This window comes from Gavialis gangeticus, unplaced genomic scaffold (assembly GCF_001723915.1).
Source record: "Gavialis gangeticus isolate Ggan-Ray unplaced genomic scaffold, GavGan_comp1, whole genome shotgun sequence".
In the NCBI taxonomy this organism is placed as follows: Eukaryota; Metazoa; Chordata; order Crocodylia; family Gavialidae; genus Gavialis; species Gavialis gangeticus.
In genome coordinates, this window is record NW_017729031.1 from 2,289,924 (window position 1) to 2,295,999 (window position 6,076).

Below are 6,076 nucleotides of genomic sequence, written 5' to 3' on the forward strand. Positions count from 1 at the left end.
TGTGTGGCCAGTCCCACTGCCCCCAAGTATGCAGCAGGGCTGGGGGGGGGGGAAGGGCTGGTGGCTGTACTGTTCTTTCCAGCAGCCCCAGCAGTCACAGTGGCTCCTTCTGGCCACTAGTATTGCTACTACTGCTGGACCTGGCCGCACTGCCTGGGTACTCTGATCTGTCTGCCCCACAACCACCAACAGGGGTGCTGGGTGGAGTGGGGGGGTGGGTGGGATTTCCAAGGAGACCAGCCAGGACCCATGCAGGCAGGGTGCACTCAGCCAAGTAGATGGGAGGGGCCGTGGGTGGTGGGGGAGTGGCTTCCAGGAGTTGGACGGGTGGCCAGGGCTGGGGTCAGGGCCATGGCCAGAATCACAGGGTGATGACAACGCAGGGCCAGGGCCCAGGGCAGTGCCATGATCTGTTGGCCACACATCCCTGTGATGGGTGCTGGTTTCATGGGCAGGGGCGTGCGGGAAGTGGATCTTGGCTCTGCCCCAGGGCCTGGCACCACACTGTCACCACCCCTTGATTCTGGCCCTGTCCTTGCCCCTGCCTACCTGTGCCACTACTGGATGCCACTTTCCACCCTCCTGCAGCTTCATTTCATCCTCCTGGCTGAGTGTACCCTGCCTGTGGGGGTCCCAGGACTAGGATCGCTAAGCAGTGACAGCACAGGGCCCGGGGCCAGAGCCACAATCTGCTCCCAGGTCTAGTAATCTACTACTTAGGGATTTTTGGTGAGCTGTTACAGGCCACAGCGTGGGGGTGCTGATCTGACCTGCAACTGCTCACCAAAACCATCTAAGTGCCCCTCTAGCCCAAATGGTTGCCCACCCCTGTCATAGAGAGTTGCCAGTAGACTGAATGATAGCTTGTGCAGTACTTAAAATCATAGAAAATAGGGGTGGAAGGTCAAGAGGTCATCTAGTTCAGCTCCTTTTTCTAAGACATGCTCATCCCTGCCTAAGCCAAATATCCAGTTGTTTATACCTCTTCCACAACCTTTCTAGGTAATTTGTTTCAGAATGGACTATCATTTCAAAGTTAGAAAGTTCCTCCTAATATGCAGCCCCAAAGCTCCCTTCTTTCAGTTTTAACCCACTAATGCTTGTCCTGTCTCCTTGTGGATACAGAAAATAGTTGATCACCATTCTTTTTGTAAAAACCCTTTTTATATTTGAAGACTTATCAAATTTCTACTCTGTCTTCAGACTAAATAACTCCAGTTATTCCAAACTTTCCTTGTGTATGTATCATATTTCCTAGATCTCTAATTTTTATGTTGCTTTCCCCTGGAATTCAGCTTGTTTTGCAACTATATTAGGATGTTGACTCATATTCAGCTTATAATATATATATATATGTTTATGATTCTGCATAGCTAAATTTAATATGCATTATAGGAAATATTGATGATACACTTTGAAGAAAAGACATAAAAACTGCAGGCAGTTTAGACCCTTTTTAAAGTAATGCTTTTAAAATGAATAGTCTTAGCAGATGCCCTAAATTTGTTTGGCTAGCAGAAATTTATGAATGCCTATTGACTCAAAAAAAAAAAGGAAAGTCCATCATAGTGTTTGTCCATCATTTAAACAGATACAGCATCCACCGTAATTTTGGTCAAGAGACTGCTGAACTGGGCATCCTTTCAGAACACTTCAATACTACTTAATTGTTTGGAGTTGTTCAACAAGCTCTCTCTGTCGCAATATGTTGCCTTTGTAGCATGCCTAATGCATATTTCAGGGCACTGAAAATCTAATCCAAGTTCCCCATGTGGGGATGTAGAGCACTAGATCTCAAACGTGGCCACTTTAATGAAATTCTTAACTTTTCTAAATTTCAGAATCTATAAAAGATCTTGAAAATTTGTTTTAGGATTCAGGTATACTGCTCTTTGTTGTTGTTGGGTTTTTTTACACGCTCATATTCTCTTTGTAAAATTGCATGTATATAAATATTTAATTTACTACTTTTCCTCGCTGTATTTCATGATTCTGTATTTGTTTCCTAGTTCTTTGTTCTACTATTTTTCCTGTTTTCTGTGCTTTTTATTTCTACCTCTAACCATGGTTAGTTTGTTCAATTTTCTTTTTTTCTTTAATTTTTACTTATATTCTTTTTATTGTGACTCTTTGTTCTGGGATATGGTTAGAATTCCATAATGCATGGTAACCTTTCTATACAATGATTGAACCTTCCTGGAATGTGAATGAGATCCTTCCTACAGTGTTATGCAGGCTGTTTCAAAAAGGAAGTTATTCCCAATTGAATTTTATTATATTTAAAAATAACTTTTTATAAAAGAGTCTTGGTTTTATCCCTAGTAAACAGTATACATTTTTCTGGAAATTACCTCTTCTCTGAATTTTATTATATTCAAACATGTAAAGTTTTTATGCTGATAAGGCAGGAGGAGAAAGATTTTTTTTTTTTTTTTTTTACAGTATAAAGTTCAAGTAAACTGGTCCCCAGAAATCTGGTATGTTATGTTTTAGTACAAGATTTAAATACTTCCCATTAAAATGCTTATAAAAGACATAGTTTTCTTAATCTCCTTATGAGTGGGAAATATCCTTGTTTAATCTGTGCCCAAAGGTAAGTTCATTCTATTTATTTTTCAATTTGAATCTATTGTATTGAGACATTTTTGAATTACAGTGGGATAACTTTAATGTTTCTATCGGCATGAGAGAGCTCATTGATTTTCCTGGTATTCCTCATTTGGGGGGATAGAAATTGTCTTAAACTGTTAGTATCTTTCAAAACAGGAAATATTTAAGTTTGACCCACTAATAAGAGGTACTGGGTGGCCCCAAGTCCACAAACAAATGGGATCAATTGGCAGAGGACTCATTTATACTTTGCATTAAATGCAAAGTATAATGCAACATTATGTAAAATACTATTCAGATTTCCAATACCAGTTGCTATTGCTGTTGTTTTTCTCCTTCTCTTCTTCCTCTTCCATTTTTTTAAGATTTCTTAATTCTCCCCCTAAAGCAAAATCCTGTCTCTTAACCCAGGCTTTTTTTTAACCACTTTGCTATTTTTTATAGTTATTTGCATTTAACCAAATTTATTACATGAATTAATCCTTATAATATGGTTATTTTTCACCATTGTTACTTAACTACATACTATCTATTGTGACTCTTGTAAATAAACCATTAATATAGACTATGAGAGTTGTTTCTCATCCCATAATTTTTAAGATCGGTTTAGAAGTCTCCTCTTCAGTCTGCTTTGTGCAGCTCTAATAATTCATAAAGATCTGTATTGCCCTACAGATAAGGGATATAGAGTATACAATTGAGATATTTATTGCAGATTAGAAAGAATTCTCTTCACCATTTCAAATAAGGTCCTAATATTTGCCTTAAAATGTTGTCTAATGTGAACTTTTGCAAGCGCTTCGTAGCGTTATTATTATAGTTTGTAATATTTCTGTAGGATAATCAGTGAGTCATAGCTGTAGCCTCTTCCTGCTCCCATTAAATGCTATGGGAGTTTTGTCAGTGTTTTAATGGGACAGGTGAGGTTGCTATAGATTGCAGCACAGATCTCAAATAAACAGCCTGATAACAGCTTGACTGTAAGGCCTGAACTTCATTCAGGCAAATTTTCCTTTAAAGTTAGTGGGACTGATTATGATCTCAAAAGCACCAGCATATATCTCATTTATGTGGGATCAAAAGTGGGCCAAGTAGGGAGCCTTTTAGGGCTTGTCTATATTACAAGGTGTGTTCCTGCTCTCACCCACCTCAAGATTGCTGATTCACTCCAGAGCCAGAAGTTTGTCATTCAGCTGTCTCCTCCCCAGGTGGCTGTTTGCAGACCTGCCAGAGACTGAGGGCTTCAGAGCAGGTGCTGGGGACAAGACAAGCAGCTTCTATGGGGTAAACTTCCAGTTTTGGAGCGCATCAGGTAGACAGGGTGTGCTAAACCTCACCACCCCTGAGATCCACCACTGATGCAGTATAAACAAGCCCTCAGAGCAAAGGGTTTAGAAGTGTGTCCTAAACAGGCCTGAATTTATTGTGCTGAATTTACACTGCTGGCAGAATACATTGTCAAATTGTTCTGAATCCACAGCTGAAAGTATACATGCTCACTTTTTTGTTTTGAAGTCCTGCATATATATAAGGGCTGTGGATCATAAAAAGGCCATTGTCCAGGTACTAGTTTTATAAAACTGTTTTTGCCTGTTTATATGTTTGTTTGGTGCTATGTAAAAGTTACAACACAAATAATTAGTTGCCTTGTATGAAAGAGGAAAATCTTAATGTGACATTGAAAGCTACCTGTTAGTGGTTTGAAATTCTGTGGTAAGGATCATCATTAGTTCTTGTGATTAGACTGATCCTTTGAAGCTTATTTTTGCAAAAGAACTTATAAGTTACCTTGTATTGGACAGCATAATTCATGAATGTGTAGGGAAATAAACATTTAAAAGTACAAATATTTCTATAGTTAGACATGTGCAATAAATTGTATCCAAAGATTCTGAATGTATTTTCAGCCTAAATGGATTGAATGTATTTTGAATGTAGCTATTAAGTTTCTGTGTCTAGCTGTTGTGGCACTCAATCCTCAAAGAGAAATATATAGTATTTGTCAATTTACAAGTCTCTGTATAAACTGTGCATTTTATAGCAATATTAATATTTTATCTGGAAGTAATAAAATATTTTAGAGCTTAGTACATTAGTTACATGATAAAATCTACTTTCATTCTGTATGATGTTTAATCTAATGTATACTGTTGCAAGTAAAATTACTTTTTTAAAAAGCTTACTGTTATTGCTTGCTATTTCAATGGTCTCTAGATGTAAATATTTTTTCAATGTCATTGTATTTTGTATACATACCTTTCACATCGATACACTTTAAGAAGAAAATGGGAATTGCAATAAATTAAGCAGTCCCTGCCACTGCTGTTAAGCATTCTTTGCCTTTGGAGCATAAGACAATTTAAATTTTTTTATTGTGTGTTATAGAGTTTGGATAGTGCTTTTCTATTGTGTTAGTCTTTTTTTATATTTGGTCCTGGAAACCTTTTCATATACTCAGTTAACACACAGTGCATGCATCTACACATGCTATTAAGGTGAAGAAATAAACTCTGACGTGATTTGTGCCTGAGTTGGTGCTCCTGGGTGCATCATCTACATATGGGCCTGGGACCACAGCATTTAGAGCCAGGATGGAGCAGCCTCCCTCACTGCTGCCTGAATAGAAGTGCTACTGCCACTGCTAGGCAGCAGGCTTTAAACTTTGGATGGACCAGGAATCAAAGGGAGGTACATGTTCAACAGTGTACCCCCTTGGATCTGCCCCTAAGTGGGGATAATATACTTTCTGTTGCCTTCATTTATACAGAGGGAAACAGGGTTTTCTGGCTCCAGGCCTCTTCATCTTCACCATTCATAAGCACTCTATTAATTGTAAAGTAATACCTGAGAATTCTCATAGTATTTGAAACTACTGGAGAATTTTTAAAGCACTAACAAAAACAGAGTAGCAAGACTATATTTAAAGTACAGCACTTTCCCTTTCATTTATCACCTGTAATAAATTTTAAAAAATGAATAATGTCTATCTAAATCATGAATCAAGAAAGTATAAACAGAGCAAAACTGAAAGTAGACCCTAAAAATAGATTTTTAGGGGATTCTGGGGGCAGTGGCAGATGGCAGAGAGGCTGGCTGGGGCACGAGGGTGCTAAAGTGTGAGGGTTGGCAGCAGGCAACCCCCACGCTTCAGCATCCTCATGCCCCAGCCAACTTCTGTTACAGTCTACACATGCATTTCAGTACAGTTATGTATTCCACTGTAGTCCCTGACAGTACTATCTTATGGCGGGGTTAGTAAATTTGCTGCGACTTAATACCGGCATGTGTGCAGATGGTGACACTTTACTAGTCTACTCCACAGTAAAGCGCACATAAAGATACACCCATTTGGACCCAAATTTTAGGAATCTGAACCGCTGACTTGTATCATTCTTGCCACGGAAAACTTGGATTAAAATGAAAGTGGAGGGGAGAATATGGCTCAGTCTTAGGTGCTTTCTGTTTC